Genomic DNA, 17,609 nt, shown 5'->3' with positions numbered 1-17,609 from the left:
TCCCGGCTGACTTCTTTGTAGAAACTGACAAGCTGATTCTAAAATTCATATGGAATTGCAAGGGACCTTGAATAGCCAAAACAATCCTGACAAAGAAGAATAAAGTAGGAGGACTCACATTTCCAAATTTCAAAACTTACTACAAAGCAATAGGAATTAAGTCAGTGTGTTACTGACACGAGAATAGACATATACATCAATGAAATAGAATCGAAAGTCCAGGAATAAACCCATACATCTATGACCAACTGATTTTTGACAAGAGTGCCAAGATCATTCAATGGAGAAAGAATAGTCTCTTCAACAAATGGTGCTGGGACAACTGGATACCCGCACGCAAAAGAATGAAGGTGAACCCTAACCTTACACTATGTAAAAAAATTAACTCAAAAAGAATCAAAATACCTAAATGTAAGAGCTAAAACTATAAAACTCTTAGAAGAAAACAGAGGGGAAAGTCTTCATGACATTGGACTTGGCAATGATTTCTTGGATATAACACCAAAGGTACAGGCAACAAAGGATAAAATAGATAAGTTGAACTTCACCAAAATTAAAACTTTTGTGCATCAAAGGACATTATCAAGATTGTGAAAATGCAACCCATAGAATGGGACAAAAGTATTTGCAAATCATATGTCTGATAAGGGACTTGTATCTAAAATATATAGAGAACTCTTACAGAGCCAGCCCTGATGGCCTAGTGGTTAAGGTTCAGCGCTCACTGCTTCCATGGCCCAGGTTCACTTCCTGGTCGCAGAACCACACCACTCGTCTGTCAGTTGCCATGCTGTGTTGGCGGCTCACATAGAAGAACTAGTATGACTTACAACTAGGATATACAACCATGCACTGGGGCTTTGGGGAGGAAAAAAAAAAGAGGAAGATTGGCAACAGATGTTACCAGGGCAAATCTTTCCCTGCCAAAAAAAAAGAACTCTTACAGCTTAATAACAATGACAACCAAATTCTAAAATGGGCAAAGGATCTGAATAGATATTTCTTCAAAGATATACAAATAGCCAATAAGAACATGAAAAGATGCTATGAAAAGACATCATTAGGGCTGACCCCGTGGCTTAGCGGTTAAGTGCGCACGCTCCGCTACTGGCAGCCTGGGTTCGGATCCCGAGCGTGCACCAACGCACCACTTCTCCGGCCATGCTGAGGCCGTGTCCCACATACAGCAACTAGAAGGATGTGCAACTATGACATGCAGCTATCTACTGGGGCTTTGGGGGGGGGGGGGGAAAGGAGGAGGATTGGCAATAGATGTTAGCTCAGAGCCGGTCTTCCTCAGCAAAAAGAGGAGGATTAGCACGATTGTTAGCTCAGGGCTGATCTTCCTCACAAAAAAAAAAAGACATCATTAGTTGTCAGAGAAATGCAAATCACAACCATGATGAGATACCACTTCATACCCACTAGAATGGCTCAAATCAAAAAGTCAGATAACAAGTGTTGTCAAGGATTTGAAAAAGTGGAACCCTCGTACACTGCTGGTGATTATGTAAAATGGTGCAGCCACTTTGGAAAACAGTTCCTTTTTTCTGGCAGTTCCTCAAATGATTAAACATAGAGTTACCATATGACCCAGCAATTCCACTCTTAGGTATATTCTCAAGAGAAATGAAAACATATGTCCACACAGAAACTTGTACCCGAATATTTATAGCAGCATTATTCATAATAGCCAAAAGGTGGAAACAACCCAAATATTCATTGATGGATGAATGGATAAGCAAAATGTGGTATGTTGTTATTAATAGAGTATTAATAGAGTATTAATCAACCATAAAAAAGTAGTTATACATGCTATGATGAACCTTAAAAACATTACGCTAAGTGAAAGAAATCAATCACAAAAGATCACATACTATATGATTTCATTTATAGGAAAGTCCAGCATAGGGAAATCTATAGAGACAGAAAGTAGATCAGTGGTTGCTTAGGGCTGGGAGGGGAGAGGACATGGGTGATAGCTAAAAGGAATGGGGTTTCTTTTTGAGATGATGAAAATGTTCTAAAACTGTAGTGATGGTTATACATATCTGTGAATATACCAAAAACATTGAATTGTGTACTTTAAATAGGTGAATTGGGTATATATGGTATGATATGTGAATTATATCTCAATAAAACTGTTTAAAAAAAAGGTGCGTGTGTTTTGGAGTAGAGAGGTCTAAGTTCAGAGCCTAAAATTGTAATTAGTACATATCTGTCCTTGGGGGTAGTTTCTTAATATCTCTGAGTCTCAGTCTCCTCGTCTATGAAATGGGGATTAATTAAAATAATGCATATAAAGCACTTAGCATAATATCTGGAATAAAGTATATCTCTAATAAGTGTCAGCTATTATATTGCCCAAGATTACAAAATTGTTCAGTGCTGGAATCCTAATTTCACAAACATTGCTATGTCCTTTATATAATCCTCTCTTTAAGCCAATAGCCCTGAGAACATAGTAGGGATGGTATATAGGAAGTTTGTATATTGTATGTGATGATGTGTTAGTTTGGAAATGTGGACTTGCTTATTTTGCCATTGACTCACTGCTTTTAATTTTCTCCCAATCACCTCAAACTTATTCAACAAGTCGATTCTCTCTTCAGATTAAAGAGCTGTCTTTCGACACCCTACTCAAACAAATTTGAGGTAAGAAAAGAAATGTATTGGTTCACATTACAGGAAGTTGGAAAGTCCAGGGACAGAGCTGAGTTCAAGTACTCAAGAAATATAATTTCTTTCCAATCTTGGATCTGATTTTTCTTTCTGTGACCCCTTTCATGACAGAGTCTCTCCTTAACCAAACTTTAGTCAGGATCCTCTGAACTCTCTTCTCAAATAAGCCCTGACTTTTGGGCTTCCATGTTCATCCCACACTGTTCAATTTTAGCAAGAATCCTGCTAAGTCAGTTTAACCAGAATCCTCTGTCCTCCACATCTCATCACCCTTGACATCTGATTGGGTTCCTCATCCCTCACCACCCCAAGGTGATGTCTGACCACCTGGCCTGCCTTCAGGTCATTTTAGCCTGAACCCCCCTTACCCCTGGTGTTTCCTCTTAGTCATTTTCCATCCACTGACCCCCACCCTCCTCCTTGGCTATAAATTCCCACTTTTCTTTGTTATATTCAGAGTTGAGCCCAATCTGCCCCCACTATTGCAAAACTCCATTGCAAAAGCACCTGTTGCGACAGTCCCCCTGAATAAAGTCTGCCATAGCATGCTTTCACAAGTATAACGAATAATTTTTTTCCTTAACATCACTCCTACTGAGCTTGGGCTTTGCGAAGCTGGGACAATCGGAACATGGTTGCAGACAGTTTCAGGATTTGTCATCCCAGTTTAACAGCCCCAGAGGAAAGAGAAAATCTCTCAGCATCTGTATTTTAAAAATCTATGAGATTTCTCACAGCAGCTATGTGAAGGATGCTTTTGCTAAGCTTAGGAGAATTTTATCAAGAGAATGCATCCTAACACTATATATTATTGCTTTGGACTGACCAAGGAAGAATGTAAAAGATGCCTCTTTGAACTGTGAATGGCATTCTGGCCATCTCTTCCATCCTAAAGCATTTTCTTTGAGGAAGGCTCTTGGACTATTAGACAGTCTGATGAGATTGTTGGCCCTGCTTGATACACCCAGTAGAATAATGGAACCATTCATGCTTCATGCCACCACGCTGCTGAATTCCAAAGGAAACAGATCCTCGCCCTGTCTTCCACCCCTGTCCACGCCTCACCACTTTGCTTTTCTCTGACCTCACTCTGGCCTCTTAACAGATTCAGAATACACTGAGTCCAGGATGCTGGTGGCCTGCTGCTTTTTAAATTTTTAATTTTAATACACTTTATTTTTTAGAGCAGTTTTAGGTTCCCACAAAATTGAGTGGAAGGTACAGAGATTTCCTGTATACGCCCTGTCTCAACACATGCATAGCCTCCCCCATTATCAACATCCCCCACTAGAGTGGTACATTTGTGACAACTGATGAACCTACATCGACTCATCATTACCCAAAGTTCATAGTTTACATAAGGTCTCACTCTTGGTGTTGTACATTCTATGGGTTTGGACAAATGTATAATGACCTGTATCCACCATCACAGTATCACACAGAGTATTTTCACTGTCCTAAAAATCCTCTGTGCTCTGCCCACTGATCTCTCCCTCCCCTCGACCTCTAACAACCACTGATCTTTATACTATCTCCATAGTTTTGCCTTTTCCAGAATGTCATATAGTGGGAATCATACAGTATGTAGCCTTTTCAAATTGTCTTCTTTCACTTAGTGATATGCATTTAACCTTCCTCCATGTCTTTTCCTTTTGGAATTCAGTAAGTTATGGCTTCCCCACTAAGAAGTTACACTTTGACTCAATACTTCCTGGTGTATCAAAAAAGGTATTCATCTGGAACATACTAAATGTTCTAAAAGATCTGCTCTTTACTTCAATTTTCCCTGGGGTATTTTTGGCAGGGAGTCTTTAATTGATGTCCACCTGAGTTGATGCTAATATTTGTCACCACCTGGAAAGTCATTCTTGACTGGCAAGTTGAACATACTCCAGATTCCCCCATGTTGATGCTTGAAAAATAGAAAATGTTTTTAGAGGGCTACTGCTAGGGCATAGAGCATGCACATCTCCTGAGATACGGTGCGAAGGAAGCACACTGAGAGAGAAGGTCAAGTAGATGAGAGAAGAAGGATTTGTTCCTGTTGAACCAGGGACCCAATAGAGTTCTGATGGCAGGAAGTCTGCAGACAGGCCATTTGAGAAGAAGGATTTCTGAGTGAAGTCAGTAAAGGTCAAAGTGAAACAGAAAAGCTAACTTACTCTCAGGACAGTAAGTTTAGTTTGAGGCAAGGCTTGAGGTTTTGTAGTGGGCAGCCAAATCAAAGAGAGAGGCCACAGAGTCAGCCTTCTTAGCATCTAAGATACTATTATACAGTCCATTCACATGTAATATTATTATTGATATGGCTGGATTTATGTGTGCCATTTTGCTTTTTGTTTTCTATATGTCTTGTGTCTTTTTTGTTCATTTTCTCCTGGCTGTCTTCTTTTGCATTCAGTGAATATATTCTAGTGTATCCTTTAATGATTTCTTTTGATGACCATACTAAGTAATAAAGCTTTTTACATACACTTAATTATTTCCTTAAGATAAATTCCTAGAAGTGGAATTATTGAGTCAAAAAATTGGCATGTTTTTAAGCTTTTGATATCTATAGCCAAATTTCTCTCCAAAAGAGTAGTAATTTACACTCTCACCAGCAAGGCCTTCATGCATTGTTGACTGATCCTAAGTATCAGTCTCTCAGAGAGTTTAACTTAATTCATTATAACTGGCTTTTATAATATATACATATTGAAATTTGAGCTGAAATCTAATAAGTTAAAGCTGATTTAATGTTCAGAATTGAGGATCAGCTATGAAATTAGCTTTCTCAGTATTTAACACCTGGTGTTATTTAATGGTGATTATCTTGATGAATTTCCATAATACAGAGTAGCTTTTTATCTCAAATCCTAGCACATCCCAGCCAATCTCAGAATGAGGATAAGGACACGTTTTTGATGTATTTGATTACAGCCTCAGCCAACCTTAACTCTGGAGAGATGTAACATAAAATGCTTTCTTTAAAGCAAGCCATTCTGAGTTTGAGCCCCAGGTTCAAGCCTAAATTCCCAACACCTCAAGCTGGATGCTTTCCCTCTAGTATGTACAATCAAAATCTTTCTCCTAGTTCTTTGTGGTAATGGGATAGTTCTACACCTTGACAGTAGTAGTAGTTATACAAATCTACATATCTGATAAATGGCTTAGAACCATACACACACATTGTATCCGTGTCAATTTCCTGGTTTTGATATTTTACTATAGTTATGTAAAACATAACCATTGGGAGAAACTGGGGAAGGGTACACGAGACCTGTGTACTATCTTTGCAATTTCCCGTGAGTCTACAATTATTTCACAATTGAAAAATTTTTAAACATCTTTCTCCAAGAGTTACCAGAGGAGCCCTTTAAATTTATTTTTTTGCATGGATAATGCATTCACATGTTTCCAAAAGTCTTGCTCTCTCCCCTTTCTTCACCCAACCCATTATCACGACCCCACTTCTATTGCTTCCCTGAATTTTTCTTCTATATTCTTCTAGTGTATTTTTTTTTTGGTAAGCAAGATCAGCCCTGTGCTAACATCTGCCAATCCTCCTCTTTTTTTGCTGAGGAAGACTGGCCCTGGGCTAACATCCGTGCCCCTCTTCCTCCACTTTATACGAGACGCTGCCGCAGCATGGCTTGACAAGCGGTGCGACGGTGCACGCTCGGGATCCCAACCATCAGTGCGCGCCCGAGATCCGAACCGGCGAACCCCGGGCTGCCGCAGCGGAGCGCGCGCACTTAACCACTTGCAACACCAGGCCGGCCCCTCTTCCAGTGTATTTTAAGTAAATACAAGCAAATATGGATATATATTCTTACCTTTTCCACCTTTCCCATACAAAGGGTATGTGTTAGTCTGGGTCCTCTGAAAAGCTGTTGCCAAGACAGAATTAAGTGTAAGAATAATTCCCAAAGTTGTGATTGTTGGGTCGAAGGGAAAATGTATTTGCAATTTACAGTAAATATTTCTAAAACTGTTCTCCATAGAGATTGTATCATTTTGCACTCCCACCAGCAAAGTATGAGATTGTCACTTTCTCCTCACCTTGCCAGAAGAGTGTACTGTCAAACTTCTGGATTTTGTCAATCTGCTGTGAAGTGATTTTAATTTGCATTTATCTTATTATGAGTAAGTTTGAACATCTTTTCATGTTTTTAAAAGTCATTGGACTGTTTATGTCCTTTGCTAATATTTCTATGGGTTATTAGGTTCTCTTTATATATAATGGAGATTAGCCTTTGTCTGTAACAAGATTTGCAATTTTTTTCAGGTTGTAATTTGTCTTTTGGCTTTGTTCATGGTGTATTATGCCATTCAGAAGTTATTCTATGTAGTAGAATGAATTAATCCTTTACTTTATGGTTTCACAGTCTGAAATAGAAAGGCTTTCCTTTCTCCAAGGTTCTAAAAGAATTATTCCATATATTCTTCTAGTACGTTTATGTGTGAACTTTTTATGTATGATTTTTAAAATTAAACCTTCTATTGATTTGAAGTTTATCCAACTGTATGGTATAAAGTATGAATTCACCTGTATTTTTTGAGAAGGCTATCCAGTTGTCCTAAAACCACTTATTTAGGAGATACATGTTTATTCTACTGATTTGAGATGCCACCTCTATCATATACTAATACATATTTGATCTATTTCTGGATATGTCTGTCTGTTCCATTTATCTGTCAGTCTATTCATGTACAAGTACCATACTCTTTTAATAATTAAGGCAATATAATCTTTTTTATTATTTGATAGCACTAATCTCAGTGCTATCACAGGTCTTCCTTTTGAGAGTTTTACTTTTTGCTTACTTTCCACCATAAATTTAGAATCAGCTTGTCTAATTGCCTCCCCTAAGAAATCTATTGGTATTTTCATTGGGATCACATTAATTTATAAATTAACTTAGGAAGAATTTTTTAGTGTTCCTATCCCTAAGAATATGGTATATCTTTCTATTTTTTTCAAAACCGCATTTACGTCTCTGAAAATGTTTTAACATTTTTCCCAAAAGAGTTTTACATATTTTATTTCTAGGTATTTATTCCTTTGTGTTGCTGTTGTAAAGGGGATTTTCTTCTCCAATATATCTTCTGGTTGTCATTTGTATATACAAAGGCTTTTGATTTCAGCATATTAATTTTTGTATTCTTCTACCTTACTGAATTTTCTCTCTCTCTCTCTCTCACTCATAGTAGGACTAGTAGTAATTTTTGAGTTGATTATCTTGGGTTTTTCAGGCGTACAATCATATCACCTTCCAACAGTGACAGTTTTTACTTTCATCTTACCAAGTGTTTATGCTTTCAATCTCTTCCTATTTTCTAATTGTGTTGCCCAGTCTACCCTCTACCAAGTGAAGGCAATGCCAGGTAAGCGCGTAGTCAGAGAGGCCAGAAGAGGCCTTCAGTGAGGGTGCTCCTTAGCTTTGGTCTGTCCTATTTTTTTCTTCCATTATAGCCACCAACTGTGCCTGGCACAGTGCTAAACTCTTATTTTAAAAAATCCCATTTAATCCTACAAGCACTCTACGAAGTTTGTACTATTACCATCTCCATTTTACAGATAAAAGAACTAAAACACAGAGAGGAAAACAACTTACTCAGGGTCACAAAGGAAGTGGTAAAACTGAGACTCCAATTCAGGTCTAATTCCAAAGAAACTACTCTTAACTGCCATGCTATGTGGGTACACCTGAGAGCAGCACAAGGAGGTCTTTGCCGTAACTTCTCAGATTGTGAAGGACTCTGACCTTGCTGAAGACCCCCATCTCTGAGCTGCGGTCTGTGGTTTTGGCAGGATCCACACTCGTTTCTTAACCAGGTTGCATGGGCTCCCTGGGGTGTCCCTGAATTGATTTCCAGTTGCCCATAAGCTGTGAAATGGAATAAACTTTTGTGTGTGGAGTGTAATTTTATCTTTGAACTTGCATTTTGTAAGTGATGTCTGATGGGCTAATGGAGTGTGCATCAGCAGAGGAGATACATGCCCATGTATATCTGCCATTCCTTGCTGCCCCATTCACATAGAGCCCTCGCAACGTCACCGTAAACACAGAATTCTGGTGGACCCACGATGTGTAGGAGTTGTTCAAGACTCAAAGTGAGTCCAAGGTAAGCATATTATGAAAGCCACTGACTTCCACAGAGTGTGGCTAGATATGCACATAGCAAGAAGTAAAATAAAAATAACTGAGTGAATTCTGTGCAGTGTTTCCACTGTTCTGGTAAGAATGAAGTCCATGTGCATGAGTTAGCTACAAAAGATGAATTGAGTAATGCTGGTGACTCTGCATGAAGGTTAAATGCTCTGATATTTGCATTTAAAACTGGCATTGCACAATATAAAGATGAACAGTAAAATTCAGACTGATTATTCAAAGTTGTAATTTTTTTTTACTTAGAATAACATTAGGCAGGTAAAAAAAATACAAGGACAAGTCGAGAGAGAGACTATAGTAAAAATGAAAAAGCTTTATATTTTAGTACCTTTAAAGGCATTTTTTTCCTACTTTTTGAACAAAGGGCCCACATTTTCATTTTTCTCTGGGCCCCACAAATTATGTAACCAGCCATTTTTAACAAGCCTCCCAGTGATTCTAATGTAAGGCCAGGATTGAGAACCACTGGAGCAGATGACATTTTCAAGTGCCCGGCACTGAGAGTCCTCGGGACAGGCGCATTGGGTGGGCAGGTGCTGCCCTCTAGTGCCTCTGGCTGCCATCTAGCGATACTCACATGTCTGCATAGCGAGCGCTGGTGGTCTTGCTGCCTGATGCTACTCTGGGGCTTCCTGTCCAACTCCCTGGAAACCTTAGCCCGTGCGCATTAATGAAAATGCTCATGTATGAAAATGCTGCTGCTTCAACACATAAAAATATGAAAAGAAAAATACCTGAAAAGAAAATTAAGAAAACAATTTCACTTACAATAGCATCAAAAAGAATAAAATACTCAGGAATAACTTAACCAAGGAGGCGAAGAGTTGTTGTTTAACGGGTTCAGAGTTTCGGTTCTGTAAGACAAAAAGGTTCTGGAGATCTGTTGCACAACAATGCAAATACACTTAACACTACTGAACTGTACACTTGAAAATGGTTATGACGGTAAATTTTGAGACCTGAAACCAATAAAACTCCTAGAAGAAAACATAGCGGTAAGCTCCTCGACGTTGGTCTTGGTGATGAGTTTTTGGATCTGACTCCAAAAGCAAGGCAACAAAAGCAAAAATAAACCAGTGGGACTCCATCAAACTGAAAAGCTTCTGCACAGGAAAAGAAATTGACAAAATGAAAAGACAACTTACCGAACAGAAGAAAATATTTGCAAATCATATATCTGATAAGGGGTTAATATCCAAAATATATAAAGAACTCATACAACTCAATAACAAAAAAAAAACCCATCCAATTGAAAAATGGGCAGGGGGGGCCAGCCAGGTGGCATGGCAGTTAAGTTCGCACATTCCGCTTCGGCGGCCCAGGGTTCACAGGTTGGATCCCAGGCACAGACCTATGCACCGCTTATCAAGCCATGCTATGGCAGGCATCCCACATATAAAGTAGAGGAAGATGGGCACAGATGTTAGCCCAGGGCCAACCTTCCTCAGCAAAAAGAGGAGGATTGGCAATGGATGTTAGCTCAGGGCTAATCTTCCTCACCAAAAAAAAAAAAAAAAAGGGCAGAGGATCTAAACAGACATTTTTCCCAAGAAGACATACAGATGGCCAACAGGTACATGAAAAGATGCTCAACATCACTAATCATCAGGGAAATGCAAATCAAAACCACAATGAGATATCACCTCACACTTGTTAGAATGGCTATTGTCAAAAACACAAGAAATAACAAGTATTGGCAAGGATGTAGAGAAAAGGGAACCCTAGTGCACTGTTGGTGGGAATGTAAATTGGTGCGGGCACTATGGAAAACAGTATGGAGGTGTCTTCACATGAGTACAGCCATGTTTGGCTGCTCCATTGACCTACAGCCACCAGCACAAAAAGAAATATAAAAGCTGCTTTGTGTGGTGAGAACTGGCCCTTCTCCCATGGAGATAGTTGCAATGTGTAAAAATTTCAAGGCCCTTTGGGTGCCACAGCCTGGGACAGACTGGCCATCTGTGCCGGGCTGGGACGATAAGCAGGGTAAACAATGCACGTACACAACTACTGGGCTGGGCCGATAGCCAGGGGGCTCAGTGCACGTACGCCACTGATAACCATTTGTGCATGGAAACACTGAATGCTTGCTCTGTAAACTCTGTAACTGCTTATATAAACTGCTGGAGACTGAGACCCGGTGAGAGTTCCACCTGTGGAAGGGACGCCTTGCCCAGGATGTGTGATCCTTGCCCAGCCGTGTCGATTGACAGGACTCTCCTGGCAATGGGGCGTAAATGTTATGAGTAATTGATTTATTGTGAATTAATTGATCTGATGTGTTCTCTTTTCGGTCAACCTGGTGTTTCTCTTTCTGGTTGATTTGTGTCATTTCCCTTCAGTCGATCTGGTGTTTCCCTTTCCAATCGATCTGATGTTTTTCCCTCTTATTATATGACCTAGTCGAATCGGCTGTTATCTCAGCCGATGTGGATGTTTTCCCTTTCCAGTCGAGCTGGTGTTTTTTCCCTCTTATTATTTGACCTATTCGGATCTGTTTGCGGACTATCGCCTTTACTATCCTCTATATAATAAAATATACCTTCAGTCCATTTGTTTGGAATGGAAAGTTTCTTTTACGTCTCCGATTGAATCCCCAACCTCTCATAACAGGAGATTCCTTAAAAAATTAAAAATAGAACTATCATATGATCCAGCAATTCCACTTCTGGGTATTTATCTGAAGAAAACGAAAACACTAATTTGAAATGATATATGCACCCCCATGTTCATTGCAGCATTATTTATAATAGCCAAGATATGTAAAAAAACCTGTGTCCATCAATGGACGAACGGATAAAGAAGACATGGTATGTATACAATGGTATACTATTCACTCATAAAAAAGAATGAAATCTTGCCATTTGTGACATCATAGATGGACCTTGAGGGCATTATGCTAAGTGAAATAAGTCAGACAGAGAAAGGCAAATACTGTATGATCTCACTTATATGTGGAATTAAAACAACAACAACAACAACAAAACAAGCTCATAGATACAGAGAACAGATTGGTGGATGCCAGAGGTGGGCGTGGGGTGGGGTGGGGAAGGGTGAAGGGGGCCAAAAGTACAAACATCCAGTTATAAAATAATTAAGTCACGGAGATGTAACGTACAGCATGGTGACTACAGTTAATAATTTCTTGTTAGTGCCATGAGTCAATTCTGACTCCTGGTGACCCTGTGTACAGCAGAGCAGAACCCTGCCCGGTCTTTTTGCGCCATCCTCTCACCTTCCAGCGCTGTATCAGACAATGTTCCACTGCTATTCATAGGGTTTTCATGACCAACTTTTTCGGAAGTGGGTGGCCAGGTCCTTTTTCCTAGTCTGTCTTAGTCCGGAAGCTCTGCTGAAACCTGTCCAACATGAGTGACCCTGCTGGTATTTGAAATACTGGTGGACATGCAGCCGCCACAGTATGACAATTGACAGATGAGTGGTATTGTTCCCTGACCAGGAAACTAACCCAGGCCGAGGCGGTGAGAGCACTGAATCTCAACCACTAGACCACCAGGGCTGGCTATAGTTAATAATACTGTATTGCATATTTGAAAGTTGCTAACAGAGTAGATCTTGAAAATCCTCATCAGAAGAAAAAAAAATTTTGTAACTATGTATGGTGACAGATGTTAACCAGACTTATTGTGGTGATCATTTCTCAATATATACAAATATTGAATCATTATCTTGTACACCTGAAACTAATATAATATTATCTGTCAATTACACCTCAACTTTAAAAAAAGATGGTACATTTTATGTTGTATGTTTCTTAACACAATTTTAAAATTAAAAAAAATCTTTTTAATATTGCTGCCAAATAGCAACCATGCTTCTCTGTCTCCAGCCCCTAATATAATGCTTGGCACATCTTAGGTGTTCACTAGTATTTTCTGAGACTGAGACATAGCAAAACTTCTTCATAAGGCTGGTGGGGAGGGACAAATTCACATTTTGGTGTCATGTCTGTCAGGATTTTTCCTTATGGGGCTATGATACGTCCCATAGTACACACGAATCAGTAACTGTGAACAGTTTCCTGAAAAAATTCTACTATTACAATCATTGTGGCGCTGTAGCATTGTTATGGAAGCAGGGTCTGGCTTTAGCAATTTTCTAGAAACAAATGAATGTGAGTCCCTTAAAGTTGTGTGGCCCTCCAGAGTCCACGGAGGCTCTTCATGTCCTTCATCTCCCTGTTTGCTGTTCACTATAAACCGTGAGGCAGGAAGGGCAAATGTGAAGATCCGTGCCCACATGATCAAAAATTCATTAGGTGCCTATGCCCTTGTTTAGGGAGACACTCATCCCACTGTCCCATCCACACGAGCACCCCCCGTCAATGAGTACCAAATCAATAAATAAACCTGTACTAAAGGCCTGCTCTGCCAAAAGGCATAAGACTGTCTTTGGCTCCAATTCCTCAGCTCTGAGACAGAGGAGCTAGGGCTTGGTAAGTTGCGGCAGAGAAGCTGGCAGCAGATGGTTTGATATGTTCGTGGGATGATGGTGGCTGTGTTATCTGTAAGGTAAATAGTGCACTGGTTGGAACAGGTGTGAAGTTTTCAGAATTTGATGGTTTTGCTTGGGGCAAGAGGTCAGGCTGATAGGAGACTGCGAGCTGTTGCAGCAGCAGAGAGAGTGGCAGCAGCTGCTGCAGGAGGCAGGAGCTGGTTGAGTAGGAGATATAGTGCTCTGCTCACCTCCTCTTCATCCGGGTGGTGAGGCAGAGAGTCCCACCCTAGGGTTCTGGGGATGGCCGAATGCACAACACCCAACACTGGACCTATGAGATTGACAGCAGTTTATTAATCACGTATATCCACAGACCAGGGGAGGAAGACACCAAACACCATGCAGCGCCATACCGGGCTGCTCTCAGGAGTAGCCTGAACAAACAGGGGCTACGGGAGGCAGTCTTTGTCGTAACAAGAGGATGAGGCGGGGGGGAATCCTTGGTTCCCACAGGAGGATGTGATTGGCTTATTTGAATAATTCCACAGGCTGCAGGGAGGTGAAGCCCATTAGTTTGAGGACAGGTCAGGTGTAGCTGGTCCAGTTTATGGGGAAACTAGCAAGGTAGGGGGTCTTTCCTGCTGGGTGAGGGGTCTATCTGGCAAGAGTAGAACTCATAGTTAGGCCTTTGGGACCCTGAAGGCTCAGAGATGTTAAGGCAGCACAGGAAATTTTAGGCCTTACAATACATATAGGCAATAATAAAAGATTAAGCTACTTTGTAGGTTTCCTGACGTGCTATTAAAAAGCTGACACAAGCTGCTTTTTACTTAACCAATTATTCAGTGCTTTTCAGTGGAAAAAGTCTTCTTTTTCTTGTGTTATGGAATTTCCAAGTTCAAGAAAGTTGTTGAAGGAGCTCAAATCCATCCCATGTCAGGTGGGAATATTCCTAAATTATCTTAACTGTAAGGATCTGTTTTGGTTTTGAAGCAATAATAAGAAGGACTTTAAAAAATAACATGTAGTAATTTGTTTATTTGTCTTAAATCATTTTCTAAATATTCTTATTTAGACCTAGGGAAAAAAATCCCTCATGCTAATGGAGTTTTTTGGGTAACAGCTTTATTGAGATATAATTCACATACCATACAATTCACCCACTTAAAGTGTAAAATTCAGTACTTTTTGCTATATTCACTGAGTTAGGCAACCATCACCACTCTCAATTTAAGAACATTTTCATCACCCCAAAAGAAATCCCCTATCCTTTAACCATCATCCCCCAACCCTAGGCATTCACTAATCTACTTTCTGTCTCTATAGATTTGCCTATTCTGGACATTTAATATAAATAGAATCATACAATATTGGTCTTTTGAGATTAGCTTCTTTCACTAAGCATAATGTTTTAAAGGTTCACCCACATTGTAGCACATATGAATATTTCATTCCTTCTTATGGCTGAATAATATTCCATTATATGGATATACCACTTTGGTTATCCATTAATCAGTTGATGGGCATTTGAGTTGTTTCTGCCTTCTGGCGACTACGAAGAATACTACTATGAACATTTGTGTACAAGTTTTTGTGTGGACATGTTTTCATTTCTCTTTGGGCATACGCCTAGAGTGGAATATGAGTCACATGGTAACTCTATGACCTTTTGAGGAACTGCTACACTCTTTTCCAAAGTGGCTGCACCATTTTACATTCCCACTAGCAGTGTATAAGGGTTCCAATTCCTCCACATCCTCACCAATTCTAGTTATTATCTGCCTTTTTCATTATAACCATCCTAGTGGGTGCAAAGTGGTATCCTACTGTGGTCTTGATTTGCATTTCCCTGATGACTACTGATATTGAGCATCTCTTCATATACTTATTGACCATTTATCTTCTTTGAAGAAATGTCTATTTATGTCCTTTGCCCATCCTTTGGATTCAGTTGTGTGTCTTTCTGTTGCTGTGTTTAGGAGTTCTTTATATATTCTGGATACTAGACTCTTATCAGGTATATGATTTGCAAATATCTCTCCCATTCTTTGGGTTGTCTTTTAACTCTCTTGGTAGTGTCTTTTGATGCACAAAAGTTTTCAGTTTTGATGAAGTCCAATTTCTGTCTTTTTCTTTATTTGCTTATGCTTTTGGTATCATATCTAAAAACAATATTGCCAAATCCAAGGTCATGAAGATTTTCTCCTATGTTTTCTTCTAAGAGTTTTATAGTTTTAGCACTTAAATTTACGTCTTTGATCCATTTGGAGTTAATTTTGCATCTGGTATGAGGTAGGAGTCCAAATTCACTCTTTTGTGGATATCCTGTTGCCATAGTTTAAAAAGCTATTCTTTCCCCCATTGAATTGTTTTGGCACTCTTGTCAAAAATCAATTGACCATATAGTTGAGGGTCATTTCTAGATTCTCAACTCTGTTCCACTGATATATATATATATCTATCCTTATGCCAGTACCACACTGTCTTGATTACTGTAGGTTTATAGAGGTTTTGAAAGTGGAAAGCGTAAGTTCTCTACACTACTCTACAATCTTTTTCAAGATTCGTTTGACTAGTCTGGATCCGTTGAATTTCGATATGGATTTTAGGATCAGCTTATGAATTCCTGCAAAGAATCCAGCTAGGATTATGATAGAAATTATGATGAATCTGTAAATCAATTTGGGGAGTATTGCCATTTTAGCAATATTAAGTCTTCCAATCCATGAATATGGAATATCTTTCAATTTATTTAGATCTTTTTATATTTATTTCAATAATGTTCTATAGTTTTCAGAGTATAAATTTTGTAGTTCATTTGTTAAATTTATTCTTAAGTATTTTATTTTTTTTATGATAGTGCGTATGGAATTATTTTTGATTATCATGGTTAACTTTAAAGTCTAGCTGAAGTATAACATACATACATAAAAATATACAAATATTAAGTGTACATCTTGATGAATTAGCACAAAGTGAACAAACCTAAATATCCACCTCCATGATATTCAAGAAATAGAACATTACTAGCACCTCAAAATCCTATTGTATCCCTTCCTAATCACCTCCCCCCTTCCCTTCTCCCTGAAGGTAACTTCTATTCTGATTTCTAACATCTTTATTTTTGAACTTTATATAAATGGAATAATAAAATATGTATTGTTTTTTCAACATTGTGTTTGTGAGATTCATTCATATTGTTTCATGTAGGAGTAATTTATTCACTTTCATTGTTGTATAGTATTCCATTATACGAATATACCACAACTTATCCATTTTACTGTTAGTGGACAAATTTTTTATTGCTTCTAGTTTGAGATTATTTTTAAAAATACTGCTTTCAATATTCAAATACATGTCTTTTGTGAACATGTGTACGCATTTCTCTCAGGTATAAATCTAGGAGTGGAATTGCTGAGTCATAGGGAAATGCATATGGTAAGCTTTAACAGATCCTGCCAAACAGTTTTCCATAGTGATTGTAATAATTTACACTCTCACCAGATGTGTATGGGCGTTTCAGTTGCTCCAGCACCTTGTCATCTCTCGGCATTGTAAACCTTTTTAATTTATCTTTGCCAGTAGGCCTATAGTAGTATCTCATTGTGGTTTTAATCATTTGTATTTCTGTGATTTCTAATGAGATTGAGAACCTTTTCATCTGTTTATTGGCCATTTAGATATCTTCTGTGAAGTACCTGTTCAAGTCTCTTGCCCACTTGTCTACTGGGTTGTCTGCCTTGTTCTTACTGATTTGCAGAACTTTTTAAGATATTCTGGATGCAATCCATTTATTGGCTAAGTATTTTATATGTATTTTTCCCCCTTCTGTGGCTTGCCTTTCCACTCCCTTAATAATGTCTTTTGATGAATAAAAGATCTTTATTTTAATGTAGTCTGATATATCAACCTTCCTTTACGGTTAGTCCTTTTAAAGAAATTTTTCCTATCCTCAAGGCCATAAATATATTCTACGTTATATTCTAGAAGCTTTCTGATTTGTTGTGACTACTCTAAAGCAACAGGATGGGCCTCCACCCCAAATTTGGTTCAAATGTCAAGACTGATGATGCCACAGACACACATCAAGAGGGTATGAGAAGTTTATAACTTCTAAAGTTATAAGGTCTCTGGGGAGAGCAGGGCAGGCCTCCAAAGCCAGTCCTGAGCAAGCAAAGAAAGGAGGCTGGCTTGGAGTTTTAATTGTGGATTTGGTGTTGGGGCTGGGGTGAGGGTTCCAAAGTGTGAACAAGGCGTTGTGTGATTTGAATTTCCCACCAGTATCAAAGGAGACAGCAATCAGGCTTTCTT

At 39.0% G+C, this 17,609-nt stretch overlaps 1 long non-coding RNA gene across 1 annotated transcript; it reads right to left on the bottom strand.

The window, feature by feature from the left end:
• On the bottom strand, nt 1-9,868 carry LOC131419836 (uncharacterized). The gene is made up of 3 exons (XR_009223349.1): nt 9,418-9,868; nt 6,501-6,554; nt 1-86 (listed from the first exon to the last, which is right to left on the bottom strand). It is a non-coding gene; the product is annotated as an uncharacterized LOC131419836 (long non-coding RNA).
• Nucleotides 9,869-17,609: the final 7,741 nt, after the last annotated feature.

This window comes from Diceros bicornis, chromosome 22 (assembly GCF_020826845.1).
Source record: "Diceros bicornis minor isolate mBicDic1 chromosome 22, mDicBic1.mat.cur, whole genome shotgun sequence".
NCBI classification, from domain to species: Eukaryota; Metazoa; Chordata; class Mammalia; order Perissodactyla; family Rhinocerotidae; genus Diceros; species Diceros bicornis.
This window is presented reverse-complemented; position numbering and strand designations above follow the sequence as displayed.